This window comes from Martes martes, assembly GCF_963455335.1.
Source record: "Martes martes genome assembly, chromosome: 3".
NCBI lineage: Eukaryota > Metazoa > Chordata > Mammalia > Carnivora > Mustelidae > Martes > Martes martes.
Genome location: NC_137890.1, coordinates 97,876,240 through 97,893,955, shown reverse-complemented (window position 1 = coordinate 97,893,955; position 17,716 = coordinate 97,876,240). Strand labels below are relative to the sequence as shown.

At 33.5% G+C, this 17,716-nt stretch overlaps 1 protein-coding gene and 1 pseudogene across 3 annotated transcripts in view; both read left to right on the top strand.

Moving 5' to 3' along the window:
- Positions 1–17,716, top strand: part of DPP10 (dipeptidyl peptidase like 10) — a gene marked incomplete at both ends in the record, with an annotated part of 1,360,615 nt that overhangs the window by 598,778 nt on the left and 744,121 nt on the right. The window lies entirely within an intron of this gene.
- Positions 1,751–2,136, top strand: LOC308340366 (small ribosomal subunit protein uS17m-like; annotated as a pseudogene). Its single transcript has one exon. The product of its transcript is annotated as a small ribosomal subunit protein uS17m-like (transcript).

The window sequence follows — 17,716 nt, the reverse complement described above, 5'->3', positions numbered from 1 at the left end:
TTTATTAATTTGAGTCCTTTCTCTTTTCTTTTGGATAAGTCTGGCCAGTGGTTTATCAATTTTATTAATTTTTTCGAAGAACCAGCTTCTAGTTTCACTACTGTATTTCTAGTTTCTAATTCATTGATCTCTGCTCTAATTTTAAATATTTCCCTTCTCGTGTGTGGCTTAGGCTTTATTTGTTTTTCTTTCTCCAGCTCTTTAAGGTGTAAAGATAGTTTGTATAGTTGGGATTTTTCTTTCCTTTTTGTTTTGTTTTGTTTTGTTTTTGCGTGAGGCTCAAAAGTGAGTGAGGCTCTTTTTGAGTTGGATGGCTATGCATTTCACCCTTAGGACCACCTTTGCAGTGTCCCATAGGTTTTAGACCGATGTGTGTTTTCATTCTCATTGGTTTCCATGAATTGTTTAAGTTCTTCTTTGATTTACTGGTTGACCCAAACATTTTTAAACAATATGGTCTTTAGCTTCCAAGTGTTTGAATTTCTTCTAAACTTTTTCTTGTGATTGAGTTCCAGTTTCATATGCATATTCTCAGATCACCATGGTTCTTAAGTAGACACACTTGTGAAAATATATTGCAAGCATACTACATTTGAGGCACATAGGAGTTTCAAATGGAAGCATGGGAGGAAGTAAGAATCATGGTTTTGTGCAGGATTCAGAGAAGGCAGGTGTTTCCATGGTACATGTATGGAGAAGGGGTAACAGAATTCTGTGAATATAGAGCAGTATGTACAATAGCACAAAGCATGAAATATCACACCATGTTTAGGTAACTATACTTGACCCTTGAACAACACAGATTTGAATTGGGTGGATCCACTTAAAAGTGGATTTATTTTGATACAGCACTGTAAATGTATTTTCCTTATTATTTTTTAATAACATTTTATTTTCTTTAGCTTAGTTTATTATAAAAATGCAATACATAACACATATAACATGCAAAATGTTAATTGACTATTTATGTTACTGTTATGCTTCTGGTCAACCATAGGCTACTAGTAGTTCAGTTTTAGGAATGTCAAAAGTTATATGCACCTTCTCACCTCCATTGGGTTTGTTGCTTCTAACTTCTGCATTGTTCAAGGGTCACTGTATAAAGTTCTTGGTTTTGTGGGACTGTAAGTTTTGAGATGGAAGAGAGGTGGGAAATGATAGAGAAAGGGACAGATACCACAGAGAGTTGTATGCCATTCCAAGAATCTCAGATTTATCCCATAGAAGGTACAAATCTATTGAAAGGCTTTTAATAGATAAATCACTTGGAGAAATTTATTTTTAAGGTATTGTAATTTGTAGTATAAACTTTTAGATACTAGTGAATCCAAATTTTCGGTGACTACATTTTTTGCTTCTGGATACTAAACACAAAAAGGAAACAACTAGTTGTATTGCAAGAGTTTGTAGGCATTCTGGCTCCAAGGAAAGGGTAAGCAGGATATGATTTCCTACACCAGAGAGCAAGACCTTCCCAGCATAATTTGACCTGGAAAATTATGTGTGCATACTTTTTTTTTTTTTTTTCTTCCCATGAGTTAATGACTTTAGTTGTTATTCTTGTAGGTCAGTTGCATTAAAAAAAAAAAAAAAAAAAAAAAAAAAAAAAAAAAAACATTGTAATTGATGCGCGGGGAAAGCGGAGCAGGTTGGCGAGCACGGCCCGCATCCTGCAGCTGCAGTGGGTGAATCCGGAGGAGGAGGACACCGTCCAGTGACAACCTGGAGGCGAGGTGACCAAAGCCACGTGATGTCAATAGTTCGTTCGTCCGTCTACGCCAAGTGGATCGTGGGGAAGGTGATTGGAACAGCAATGCAAAAAACAGCCAAAGTGAGAGTGACCAGGCTCGTTTTGGATCCCTATTTACTAAAGTATTTTAATAAACGGAAAACCTACTTTGCCCACGATGCTCTTCAGCAGTGCACAGTTGGGGATATTGTGCTTCTCAAAGCTCTACCTGTTCCACGAACAAAGCACGTGCACTGGCCGAGATCATTTTCAAAGTCGGACGAGTCATAGATCCAGTGACCGGAAAACCCTGTGCAGGAACTACCTACCTGGAAAGCCCAGTCAGCTTAGAAACCACCTGCCTACCCAAAAATCTGGAAGAACTCAATAGCTCTTCAGCACAGTGAAGGAGGACTGGAAGAAGGAGCCAAAGGGAAAGATTGATAAGTTTGCTTTATGGAAAAAGAAATTTTTCTAAGTTTCATTACAAACTGTCTAATTTCTCTCCCAGTATTTATGGAATAGCTAAAAGTAAATGAAGTAAAGACCCTATTAAAAGTTTTCATAAAAGTTTAAGGTCATGTTTTAAATTTCCTTTTCAGTGGACATACTTTCCTCTTGGAGTAAGAGTGCCTAGCAGTCCCCCGCATTGTTTTTAAACTCACTGTTTTAGAAGGTGTCTTTTTTTTTTTTTTCATTCAAAGGAATCTTGAATTTATCTTAGAATCTTTATTTGGGGAGGAAATATCTTTTGATTAAAAAAAAACAGATAAGACTACATTAAGTGAATATTTATTTTTGGTGGTGTATATTTGAAATTAAATTTTTTCTCTGATTTAACTAGTTACAAATGGAAATAATTAACAGTCTGATTGGGGTCAGACTTTATCAGATTAAAGTCTGTATTATGGATGTTGAAACATAGAAAATAAAACTTGAAAAAAAATTGTGATTAACTCTGTAAGCATGGCCAATTTTTAAGCCATCATTTTAAAAATAATTTTTAAGTTGTTTGGTACTTTGGGATCCTAAAGACTGCATATTATTGGGTGCCGCAAGTCTCTACTGAGGTAGAGTGTAAATAAGCATCAGCAAGCGTCAATTGGGCAATTTTCAAGCAATGCTTAACTAAAAACACTAACTCCTAGTACTCAACATGATACTTAGAAACCATCATCTGATGAATCCATCCAACTAACCATTCAAGAGACCATATAAATATAATTATAGATGATATAGAATCTAATTTGTTCAACCTCCCTCAGATCCATTCAAGTCACAGACAAGTATCTTATTTTTAAAAGGTTCCAATTCTAACTTGCTTTAAAAAATGGGCTAAATTATCACTAACTTATTTTTGTAATTAAGTTTAGTCACAAATTCAGGTACAAAGCAAGAGGAAAGGAGATTTTACCAACATATGGTCTTGTCTAGAGCAGATATTTTTGTTCTTTTTTTTTATTTTTTGTTTGTTTGTTTCTTTTGTGTTTTTTTGTATTCTGTAATCACCTGGCCAAAGGCATAAAATGACTATTGATGTACTGATGGAATGAATGTGGAATCACTTTTCATTAACTAAATTCATAGGAATACCAGTTCTTCTCCCACTGATATGATTTTCAGTATCTGGCACTTATGTCATATGAGACAAATAATTGTTGGTTTCTTACTTTGAGCTTGGCCTGGCATTCACCCAGGAGAGAATCATTGTTCATCATTCTTCCTAACCACGAGATCTTGCTTATCTAATAGGATAAAATAGAGAAAATCTCCAGCTTAGTGATTTTTTATGACCCAAGTCAGGCTATGAACTTATGAATCTCTTTTAGTTATATTCTTTACACATTTTTCATAGTTGCAGTGCTGTTTTCTTTGTTGTGTTTTTTGGGGTTTTTTGCTGTTTCTTTACTTTTCCTCCTTTTGTATCACAGTGGAACTTCTTCACTCCTTTTCTTCCACATAGTACATCTTTCTAGGTCACACCACGGCTGCCTCAAGAATTTTAACAAGAGTTATAAATCTATTGTGTCCACATACCTGGAAATTCTCTTCCTGACCTTATCTATCACCTGATAGATACATTGATAGATACATGATAGATACATTGTTACATAATGAGGATGCCATGAGCCTACTGGCCCTCTTTTCTTTTTTTTTTTTTTTTTTTCCCCCACTGGCCCTCTTTCAGTAAGGCATCTGTTGTTTGTTGGTTTTCCACAATAGAGTTGTCATTATGAAGCTCGCACCTCCTTTTCTCAAATTAAGCTAGGTTTTGTTTTTGTTTTTGTATTGCTGTCTCATTATTTTTCTCTCAAAAACCTATGATTTAGCAGAAAGAGCATTTAAAAAAAAATGTAAGCTTCAATTTTGGCTTGATCACCATCCCACTAAGTGATTCTCAGTTCCCACATCTGTTAAATGGATCAAATAAAGCCAACTTCAAAAGATTGCTATAAATTTCAAGTTATGCAATATAGGTAAAATGCTAATATTTTATCTCATTGACTAAGTTCTCATAAAAACCTGGTGTCATTGCTTTTGTAATATCATGAACACATTTTATTCTTATTTATGGAGTGTTAGAACTGAAATATTTCTTAATTTCAGCCCTTCATATAACAGACTAGGAAAGGAAGTCATACAAAGGATGTTGCTCAAAGAGCAGAGAGCAAAAATAGACAAGTCTCTTTAGACCATCATGATACTCCAGTTTCAATTCATGCCATAATCTATTTTATTTTATTTTCCCCATGCTGGTATTTTTCTACCAGTAGACTTCTTCCTCTTCCCTCTTCATAACATGCACTTGTGGACCATTTTAAATTTGAACCTAATAATCAGGGACTTTGCCTAATTAACTAAATCTGTCTAATGTTTCATGTGAAACCCCTTGGACTTTGGTATTTTGCATATTAAATAATTTCACAGTTTTTAGTTTATTTCAGTAACGATATGTGCAGAATTACTTCACCAAGGAGTATTGTTTGACCAAAGCTACACTCCACCACAGACTTAGCAGGTTTCCCTGGCTCAAGGGTGCTGCAATCTATTTAAGCCTTGCTAGCCAAACTAATTAAAATATTTCATTTAAGGACTTCGGAGTGTCAACTGTTTTTTGTGGTTGTTTTTTTTTTTTCCTGAAAGTCTCTGACTGATATTTCATGTGTTAATAAAGAAGAAAATATTGTGTTGATTTTTTTCTCCTTAAAATAGAATGTAATGTTGCATGATTGGTTTAGTCAGTTTTGAATATTAGAAAATGACACATAATCACAAGAATCTTGAAAAGGTCATATTTATTTGAAAAATCAGTTGATTGGATTTAAATCAACTCACTTTCCAAGATCACAAAATTTGAGAGACCGTACAGGTTTGCTAGGCTGTTGTTTGTAAGCACCCTTATCACAATATGTAAACATATAAATATTAACAATTTGTGTAGCCAGTAATTTAAGATGTCTTCTTCCACGGAATGCACATCATGCTCCATGACTTTCATTTTCTAATATCTATCATATATAACTATTAAGGTAAATATAGTGAACCTTCGACTATTCAGGGATGGACCAGTCAGTTGATGTATTCACCAGTTGCTTAATTTTTTTTTCTGTCTCCTTGCTGCTTGTCTTGTTATCATTATCAGTACTCACTAGCAACTCAGTCAAAATCAGGAAGAGAAAATAAAGAAAATCCAATTTAAGTATTGTTTTTTACTAGCAAATTATCTTTTAAATCTGAAATTGTAGAGAACACATTTGAAACATTGGCTTTTATTGGAAGTTTTTATATATATTTATACAATATTTATAAATATATAAATATAATATAAATATAAATATATAAAAATAAAATAAATATAAATACATACATATAAATATAAATATTTATATAATTATATATACTTTTTATTGGAAGTTTTGATATATCTGTATATTAAATATATAAAAACTTCCTGTTCACTAATTCTGTGCTGTTCAAAAATATATTTTGGTCAGATAAAGAAGGTTACAGATGATATTTTTGATTTATCAATTTTGTTAGCTCATGGTTTTTGTTCAGCTTTGTTCCATTTTGTTTCTTTCACTAATTTGATGAGTAATTTTCTCAAGTTACTCTTTGCATCAGAGGGACATTTGATGTGTGCTGGGAGACTCTGTGTGTGTGTGTGTGTGTGTGTGTGTGTTTTGATTGATGTTAAATAATTTAGAACCATTGGTAATTTTGAATCAACAAGCTCTTTTCATGTAAAAGCAGTAACAGACATTTTGGTGAGATAGAAAGAGAACTTAAGGTTCTAGCAATTAATTAAAGTGTAAACAACTCTACATCATCTCCATCTATAAAACAATCATTTTCACAAATGATACTGTTTTAAAGCAAGGACAAAATCCAGCCCTGGTTACAAAGGATATTAATTTTTATCTAATGAAATAAAGATAACTACTCAGAACCATACCATTTGAATTCTTGGAAACTTTTAAAGCTTAAATAGATTTCTACCCTTCACACCCCATGGGCATTTTTAATAAGCCACATGGTATGATTCTCAGCTTGGGTGAGGAAATAAAATGGGAATCTCTCTCTAGAGAACCTTTATATATATTACATCCAATTAGGCCTGTGCTGGCTCTGTGAAGTCGTCCTAAATCACAGTGGATGATAACAGTTTGTAATTTTCAACCAGAGAATCCACCTTAGTTTGCAACTTCAGTAGTCGATGCTTGGCAGTAGGAACTTATTTTGCTACAGGACACATCTAGTAAATACCTTGTACAGGCTGAAGACCAAAACATTCAATTGTCCAAAAATATTATGACTAGGGCATATCCCAATAGGGTTAATTTAAAGATTTTATTTATTTATTTGACAGACAGAGATCACAAGTAGGCAGAGAGGCAGGCAGAGAGAGAGGGGGGAAGCAGGCTCCCTGCTGAGCAGAGAGCCCGACACGGGGCTCGATCCCAGGACCCTGGGATCATGGCCTGAGCCGAAGGCAGAGGCTTTAACCCACTGAGCCACCCAGGCGCCCCAATAAGGTTAATTTAAATAGGTGATGACACTAGATTTATGAAAAATGTATTATTATTTCCCAAATTCTTTTCAATTTTTGCATAAAGTTGTTATATATGAATTTAGATTATTTTAGCTTATACTTTCTGTTTTTGTCTCCTATAAGCTTTAAAAAAAAAGAATTGCCATTTCCTTAATATTAGTACAGATTCAAATGTGTGGCTATATTCTGTATTTTAATTTTGTTTTTGTTTTATAAACTTCATCAGCAAAACACTATCTGGTACATATTAAAAAGGGACCACATCCTCATTCAATTTGGTTGATGTTCGGAATCCAAAGTTGAAGGGATGTCCCTCCATATTATTTTTTAATCATTTGTTGTTTGCAGGCATATGAGAATTAACAATTTCAATAGTAGTAACATGTGTATATCATTCTATTGAACAAGATATTCCTTGATCCACAGAACACATTGAAAACTTTATAAATTATAAAGATGCTGGAGAGGTGAATCTCATGCCAATGTTGAATAAGTCAAATGGTTTGCCATTTTCTCGATTCTTCTAATCAGTTATGTGATTTTTACAAATATATTTATACTGTATCCTTTTAAGTCCATTCATTTTGTCATTGTTCTTTGCCAGCAATGTTAAGTATTAATTAAATCTTCACTATATCAATCACTATTATGTTGTAATTGAAGAAATCCTGACTATTCAATCTAATCTTAATATTCTTCAAGTTCAGGAAATATTTGTATATGGTCAGATTTTCATTAGTAGGAATTGTTTTGAAAAAGATCTTTACTATTTCTCTTTCATTCCTTTAAATCGGAAAAACTTCAGTATTTTTCCTCCTTATAAGAATCTAAATGTTGTAGATAACAGTAATTAATGTGACTCATGTACACATTTGAATATGTAAAAGAAAAAGGCAGTGACCTTGACATCTGAACAATAAATTAATAATGAAAAAATATTAGACATGAAGAAAAACACTTGTATCCAAACAATATTAAATAAACAAATAAGCAACAAAGACAGTTTCTGAAATTAGAAAATTTGAAAGAAATACATATAATAGATATCAGTAACTAAAAGAGAGGCTAGCATATTTCCTGCTGATCCTCATGTACTACAAATATCTTTTGCCAGCTCCCAATAAATTTCTCTATTCTCAAACTACTTCCCTCTGCTTACCCAAATATAACTTCTTATGTGCCATCTTTTTCAGTCCTCCAGCCTTCAGGAATCAATCGCTCATCTGCTATGCCTCCGGCTTACTCTGCCTTGCAAATAGTAATATCCTATGCATATATAGCTCAGTTGTATAATTTTCTTACTCTCTAGTGATATCTCATCATTTTGTTTTACTTTTACAAATAAATGTCTTGTTCCCTCAACCTAAGTGTGAAGCCACTAAGGACTAGGGACGTGTTTTATCCTTTAGGACTGCCCATGACTTCTGGTACAGTGTTATGGCTAACAACCTATTGTATCTGTGCACTTGGATGTTCTCAAAAGATACAAAATTTCACCCATGATTGCTTCTCATCTCTTTTTTCTTGTTTTTCAACTGAGTAGCTCCAGCATGCTTCTCATTAGTCAAAGGAATTAAAGAATGTCATCTTCCCTGTCCAATAAATTAGTAAGTTTTATCGGACGTTATTTCAAGTTTTGTGTTTCTCCCAATTGTCTGCAAGTAAAGTAAATGCAGAGAGCTAAGTCTTCACAATTTTATTCCCAGCAATTAAAGAGAATATATTTAATAAATATTTTAATGAGTAAATGGATGGTTGAATAAATGGTTAGATAAATATGTTTTAATATCTAATAAATAAGTGTTAAAGGAATGAGCTATAAAATTATATAGCACAAAAAATTATATAGCACAGATATAATATCATATTATTTTCTTTTTAAAATGCTTTTTAAATCCACTTAATAATCCATTAATTTTACTATGGTAGAAATAATGACAATAATGATGAAGTTGGAAACCCAATATCTTAAGAAGTAACATTATTAAACATTTAGTGCATGATTGATATTTCACTATGTCCATTTATGCCAACATCATATATGCCACACTTAATTGTTGATTTTCCTACCAGTCTTGAAGAAGAAGAGTATATTAGACTGTAGAAAGCTAGCTCTAATTTTATATCATCACCAAAACTACCAACTTGTGATTTTTCATCCTTTGTTCTTATCTATGAAATGGTGATACTATTTGCTGATTTTATGGCAATATAGTTATGAGAAGTGAAACAAGATGTTGGAAATGATTTTAAGCTCTTATACTACAGACATTTGATAGAAATCCATTCCTATTCCCAATTTTAATTTATTTTTTTTAATATCAGAAAAATGTCACTCTTATTCATATCAAAAGTACTCCACATCTGAATCACTCATTCCAGCCACTTTGTCCAGCCAAATTGTCCTCGACACCATGTGTGAAACTATTCTTACATTATACATTTCTGCACTCTTCTTCCTAAGTTCAACTGACACTTTGACTCTGATAGTTCCCCTTCTCTAACATTTTTAGTCTTTTTTTTAACTTTTAAAAAAATTTTATTTCTTTTCAATGTTCCAGAATTCATTGTTTAGGCACCACACCCAGTGCTCCATGCAATATGTGCCCTCCATAATACCCACCACCAGGTTCACCCAACTCCCCACCCAGTTAACTTTTGCACGTTGATTCTGCATTCTGAAACTTTATTGAATTCATTAGTTAGCAGTTTGGGGGGAGAAGCTTCCAGATTTTCTCAACCCACGGAATGGGAGAAGATATTTGCAAATGACAGTACAGACAAAAGGTTGATATCCAGGATCTATAAATAACTCCTCAAACTCAACACACACAAAACAGACAATCATATTAAAAACTGGGCAGAAGATATGAACAGACATTTCTCCAATGAAGACATACAAATGGCTACCAGACACATGAAAAAATGTTCGTCATCACTAGCCATCAGGGAGATTCAAATCAAAACCACATTGAGATACCACCTTACACCAGTTAGAATGGCCAAAATTAGCAAGACAGGAAACAACGTGTGTTGGAGAGGATGTGGAGAAAGGGGAACCCTCTTACACTGTTGGTGGGAATGCAAACTGGTGCAGCCACTTTGGAGAACAGTGTGGAGATTCCTCAGGAAATTAAAAATAGAGCTTCCCTATGACCCTGCAATTGCACTACTGGGTATTTACCCCAAAGATATAGATGTAGTGAAAAGAAGGGCCATCTGTACCCCAATGTTTATAGCAGCAATGGCCATGGTCACCAAACTGTGGAAAGAACCAAGATGCCTTTCAACAGATGAATGGATAAGGAAGATGTGGTCCATATACACTATGGAGTATTATGCCTCCATCAGAAAGGACAAATACCCAACTTTTGTAGCAACATGGACAGGACTGGAAGAGATTATGCTGAGTGAAATAAGTCAAACAGAGATTATGCTGAGTGAAATAAGTCAAACAGAGATTATGCTGAGTGAAATAAGTCAAGTATCATATGGTTTCACTTATTTGTGGAGCATAACAAATAATACAGAGGACAAGGGTAGATGGAGAGGAGAAGGGAGTTGAGGGAAATTGGAAGGGGAGGTAAACCATGAGAGACTATGGACTCTGAAAAACAACCTGAGGGTTTTGAAGGGGCGGGGGGTGGGAGGGTGGGGGAACCAGGTGGTGGGTATTGGGGAGGGCACAGATTGCATGGAGCACTGGGTGTGGTGAAAAAACAATGAATACTGTTACGCTGAAAATAAATAAAAAAATTAATAATAAAAAAAAAAAAAAAGACAACTGTGACAAGCCCACAGCTGACATCATGCTCAACAGTGAAATGTTGGAAGCTTTTCCTCTAACATCAAAACCAGACAAGGGTACCTAATCTCACCATTCCTTTTCAACATAGTATTAGAAGTTTTAGCCAGAGTGATTAGGCAAGAAGAAAAAGAAAAGCCATCCAAATTGGTAAGGGAGAAGTAAAATTGTTTCTATCTGCATTTGACATAATCTTATATAGTCTTTTTTTTTTTTAAGATTTTATTTATTTATTTATTTGACAGAGAGAGACACAGCGAGACACAGTGAGAGAGGGAGAAGCAGGCTTCCCGCCAACCAGGGAGTCTGATGCGGGGCTCAATCCCAGGACCCTGGATCATGCCCTGAGCCAAAGGTAGACGCTTAATGACTAAGCCACCCAGGCACCCCCTAACATTTTTAGTCTTAATAGATGTTTTGATTGGCATATGGTTATATGTAAGTCACTTCAAATCTGTTTCAGAATAAGCTAGGCGAGAAAATGAGCCAGAAGTTGTGAAAATAAAATGCTGCTTATAACTGGAGAGGAATGAGGATTGTCTCAGCTATTTAACCAGCACATTAAATAAGAGCGACTTATTTCAAAAGAAATTTCCAACAGAACAAAAATGGCAGAGGAAGGAAGTCCAAAATTTCCTTTTTCCATAAAAACACTTAAAAAGCTGGCAAAGGCTATCTGAATTGATGCTTTTAGGTTGCTGGAAACTAACTAAAATCCTGCAGAAATCAGAAGAATCCTTATTCAGGAAACATCAGCTGAATCTTGGTAAGGGTAGTGGGATGACATATTTGAAGTACTTAAAAAATAAACAAGCAATCTATCAGCCAAAAATTCTATATCTGGCAAAATTAGTCTTCAGAAATGAAAGAGAAACTAAGACGTCCCAAGGTAAACAGACACTGAGAGTTTTTCACAAATAGACTGGTACTACACAAAATGCTAAAGAGAGTCGGTTCTTCAAACTGAAACAAAAGGACACTAGACAGTAACTTGAATCCACATGAAGAAATCAAGTAAATCAAAAGTAAATTAATAGGTAACTATAAAAATGTAAATACATTTATTTTTTGGAAGTCCTCTGATTTAAAACACAATAAATAGCTAGCATAGAAAAATAATCATAAATGTGTTATACTGATGAGCACACATTATGTAAATATATAATTTATAACAACAACATAAAGGTGGTGGATGGAGCTCTATAGGACCCGATTTTTTGTTTGACCAAAGTTTTGTATGAAATTAAATTGGTATTAACCAAACTAAATTGTTAAAAGTTAAGATGTTAATTGTAACCCACAAGGCAACCACTCAGAAAATAAATCAAATGTATGAATAAGGAAAATAATAGAGAATTAAAATGGTACATTAGAAAATATTTATTTCACAAAAAAGAAGGCAATGAATGAGAAATTGAGGAACAGAAACAATAAGAGATAGGGAAAATAAATATAAAATTGGGAAAAGTAAGTCCTTCCTTACCAGCAGGAATTACATTAAATAAAAGGAATAAACTCACCAATTAAAAAGTAGAGATTAGTACAATGGATAATGAAACATGATCTAACTACATGCTAGTTGCAAGAGACACATTTTACATTCAAAAATACAAATGAGTTGAAAGTAAAAGAATAGAAAGATATCCCATGCAAATGTAACTTAAAGAGAACTTTATAGTGGCTATACTAATTTTAGGCAAAACAGATGTTAAGACAAAAATTGTGTAGGAGATAAAGAAGGTTATTATATGATGACAAAGGGCCAATCCTTTAAAATGATGTAAAAATGATAAAGTATATATATATATGTAAAAATAGAGCCCCAAAATATGTAAAGCAAATATTAAAAGAATTGAAGGGAAAAAGGGACAATTTAACAATAACAGAGAATTTAACCCCACTTTCTACAATGGATAGAACACGATAGATTATCAGCAAGGGAGTACAAGACCTAAACAACATTACAAAGCAAGAAGACCTATCAGGTATGTCTACAACTCTGCACCCAACAATAGCAAAATACATATTATTCTCAGGCTTACATGGTATAGTCTCCAGCATAGACCATATGTTAGGTCACAAAACAAGTTTAAAGAAATTTAAATTGATTGAATCATACAAAGCATGTTCTTTGACAACAATAGAATAAAACTAGAAACTGATAAAAGATGGATGTGGAAAATTTACAGGTATTTATTTTATTTTATTTAAAAAAAAATAAACTCAGTAACTTAAACTTCTACCTTAAGAAACCGCAAAGTTTATCCACAATAGCCAAACTCTGGAAAGAGTCTAGATATCCATCAACAGACAAATGGATAAAGTTTTATATATATATATATATATATATATATATATACACACACACACACATATACATATATATACATATGTTATGTATATACGTACACACATATGTATATACACACACACACCCAAATATGTATACATGCTTACATAGATACACTATACACAATGGAATATTATGCAGCTATCAAAAAGTGAACTCATGCCATTTTCTTTTTTTTTTAATCTTTTTAAATTTTTTTAAAGACTTTATTTTATTTATTTGACAGAGAGAGAAATAGAATCACAAGTAGGCAGAGCAGCAGGCAGAGAGAGAGGGAGAAGGAGGCTCCCTGCTGAGCAGATGTGGGGCTTGATCCCGGGACCCTGAGATCATGACCTGAGCCGAAGGCAGAGGCTTAACCCACTGAGCCACCCAGGTGCCCCGAAGTCATGCCATTTTCAATGACATAGATGAAACTAGAAGATATTATGCTAAAAGAAATAGGTCAATCAGAGAAAGACAATTATCATATGATCTCATTAATGGGTGGAACTTAAGAAACAAAACAGAGGATCATAGGGGGAGAGAGGAAAATATAAAACAAGACAAAACCAGAGAGGGAGAAAAACCATAAAAGACTCTTAGTCACAGGAAACAAACTGAGTGTTGCGGGAGGGGAGGGAAGTGAAGGAATGGGGTAACTGGGTGATGAACATTAGGGGGGCATGTGATGTAATGAGCACTCGGTGTTATACAAGACTGAAGAACCAGAGACCTGTACTCTGAAACCAATAACACATTGCATGTTAATTAATTGAATTTAAAGAAAATGTTCAAAAAATAGATTTAAAGATTTTTTTAAAAAGAAAAGAAACTAGAGAAGAATAAACCTAACCCAAAGAAATCAGAAGGAAGTAAATAATGAAAATTACAGTATGGATAAATAGGATAGAGATTAGGGATAAAACCAAATCAATTAAGCCAAAAGTTGGTTTTTTAAATTGGCAAACATTTAGTTAGACTGAACAAAAAAAGAAGACAAAGATTACTAAAATTAAGAACAAAAGTGGGGATTTTACTACTGATAATTACAAATATTAAATAAAAATAAAAATCCTATAACAAAGATATGCCAAAAATGTAGATATCTAAATGACAACAGAGTAAGACCTAGAAACACACAAACTACCAAACTGATTAAAAAACAGAAGATCTAAATAGACTTATTATAGATAAAGAGACTAAACTGGTAATCAAACACCTCCCAACAATGGCCCATAACCACTGGTGAATTCTATAAAACATTTGAAGAAAAATGCAATTATTTCTCAAACTCTTCCAAAAAATACAATGGGAGAAAACACTTCCTAACTCATTTTATTAGATCTATAATACCCTAATACCAAAGCCAAGCAAAGGCCACATAATAAAATTAAACTGCAGATCAATATCCCTTATGAATATAGATAAGAAAATCCTCAACAAAATACTAGCAAACTGAATCCAGCAGCATATTAAAAAGATTACATACAATGACTAAGTAAGATTTATCCCAGTAAACAGCAAGTGGTTCAACACGTAAAAATAATTTAATGTAATACACCACATAAAGAGAATGTAAGAGAGAAAAAACCACCATATGATCTCAGTAGACCCAGAAAATTTTTGGCAAAATCTAGTATCATTTTTATGACCAAAATATTCAACAAAATAGCACTATATAATGGAAGTTCCTCATCTTGATAAAGGCCATTTATGAAAAACCCATAGCTAACTTCACATGAATAGTAAAAGACTGAAAGCTTTTCCACTACTGTAAGGAACAAGCCAAGGATGCCTGCTTCCATCATTCTATTCAACATTTACTGAAATTTCTAGTCAGAGTGGCGAGGAAGAAAAACAAATAAAAGTCATCCAGCATGGAAGGAAGCAAAACTATCTCTATCCATAGATGACATGATCTCATAAATAGAAAACCATAAATAATCCACAGAAATACTTATTAGAGCTAAGAAATGAGTTCAACGAAGTTTCAAGATACAAGATACAAAAGATAAGTTGTATTTCAATACACTTGGAATGAACAACTCAAAAGTGAGAATATTAGAAACATTCCCATATATGATAGGATCACAAAATGAAATATAAGAAAACATTCCTATATATGAGAACATTACAAAGAATAAAATACTTATGAGTAAATATAACCAAGGAAGTACAAAATCTCTCATTGAAAAACAAACAAACAAACAAAAAAACTGTTGAAATAAGCTAAAGACTTAAATAAATCGAAAAACACCCAGATTTATGGATTGGAAAATATAATATTAAGATGGCAGTATTTCTCCAAATGATCTACAGTTCCAATACCATCCTACCAAATTTCATCTTTTTTTCCTAGAAGTGGATAAGTTCGCTACAAAATTTATATGTATTTGCAAGTAATTCAGAATAGCCAAAACAGTATCAAAAAAAGGAAAAGTTGAAGAATTCACAGTTCCTGATTTCAAGACTAACTCCAGAACTACTGAGATGATCATATAGTATTTTTTCCTCTCCTGTATTTTACTTATGTGACATAATACAGTAATCAAAATAGGGTGGTACTGGAGCTCCTGGGTGGCTCAGTCTGTTCAGCATCTGCTTTTAGCTCAAGTCATGATCTTGGAGTCCTGGGATGGACCCTCACATCAGGCTCCCTGCTCAGCAAGGAGTCTGCTTCCACCTCTCCCTCTGCCCCTCCCCTCTGCTTATACTATCTCTCTCTCTCTCTCTCTCTCGCTCTCGCTCTCGCTCTTTCTCAAATAAATAAGTAAAATAGTGTGTGGTACTGGCATAAAAATAGATATATAGATCAATGGAACAGAATGAGAGTCCAAAAATAAATCCATATATGTACAGCTAAATTGATTTTCAGTGAGAGTGCCAGGACATCTCAATGGGAAAGAATAATCTTTTTTAACAAATAATGCTGGAACAAGTGGATATAAACAAGAAAAAGAATGAGTTTGGACCCTAATTTTCATACCACATGCAAAAATTAACACAAAATGCATCAAAGACATAAAGGTATGACCTAAAAACTATATAGCTCTGAGAAAGAAACACAGCGATAAATCTTCCTATGTTTGGGTTAGGCAGAGTTTTCTAAATTTGACACCAGAAGCACAAATGACAAAGGAAAAAAAATGGATAACCTAAACTTAATGAAATTAAAAAATGTATTCCTTGAAAGACATTATCAAGAAAGCAAAAGGACAGCCCATGGAATAGAAGATTGTTTTTGCAAGTAATATAGCTGATAAGGGTCTGGTATTCAGAATATGTAAAGAACTCTCACAACCCAGCAGCAAAAAGATAGCCCATACAACTGAAAAATCAGTAATCAATGGATCTGAATAGATATTTCTCCAAAGATCTACAGATGGCCAGTAAGCACATGAAAAGATGTTTAACATCAAGAGTCATTAGGGAAATGCAAATCGAAACTGCGATGAGATACACTTCAAACCTGCTAGAATGGCTATAAAAAATAAATAAAATGGGTAATAACAAGTGTTACTGAAAAAAGTAGAGAAGGTGGAATCCTAGTGCATTGCTGGTAGTGGTATAAAATGATGCAGCCACAGTGAGGTACAATTTGACAGTTACTACAAAATGTAAACAAGAGTTATGATGTGACCCAACAATTCCACTCCCAAGTCTAACGAAGAGAATTGAAAATATACTTTTCTGAGAAACACTGGTACGTAAATGTTAATATCAAAATTATTCACCATATATAAAAGGTGGAAACAACACAAAATTCTACCAACTTGACAATGGATAACAACATGTAGAATAACCATGAATGGAATATTATTCAGCCATAGAAAGGGACAAAGTATTGATACATTCATGAGTCCATACCTTATGCTGTAAAAAGCCAGATGCAAAGGCAATATATTGTAAGAGTCCTTGAATATAAAACATCCAGAATAAACAGGAAATTCATGGACACATAAAGTATATTACTGGTTAGAAGGGGAGAATTGGTAGTGACAGCTGAATGATGATGAATTTTCTTCTGGGGGTGATGAAATGTTCTACAATTAGATAGCAGTGATGGTTGGACATCATTGTGACATTAGTAAAGATGACTGAATACTTTAAAATGGTTAAAATGGGATATAATATCTCAATTTTTAAGGCTTGGAAAAAGATATCTAACAGAAATTTTGAAAATTAATATAAACGTAGAAAACATATCTCATGTGCTTTCAAACTAAACTGTATTTACATGAAAACTCAATTCTTTCAGACTGTTTCTCTAAGATTTTTAGCATGTTATATTAGGATTTTCCAGTATCTGTTTGTAGAATACATTGGAGTATGTTATCTTTCCTATTGCACTATATGCACCTTGAGGAGAACAATAATTTTTGTTCAGTTTCATTTACTATTTGCAACTAGCTTAGTCACTTACAACTTATTGCCCTATCAATAATACTTGTTAAATGACTTACCAATGTTATGACTTGGAAGAAGGAAGTTGATATACTATCATCAGCAGTACCTTGCCCAATTTTTGCCTTCCAGAAAATGTTTTTTTGTCATAGTTATGAAATGAATGGAGCAGCCCAAACATGTTAGGCTCATGGAGGTCATTCAATTGATGAACATAACTAAAATCCAAGTTAATTTTCTGGTACTTTACCTTATGTAATACGATCAGTTATTATCATTTTTGGGTGCAATACTATATGCTTTGTGGCTCCTCAGATGCTAGAACAATGTAAAAGAGGAGAAGTGGTCCACTTTCTAGTCACAGAGACTTTCAAGCCTTGATGTAGATGACAT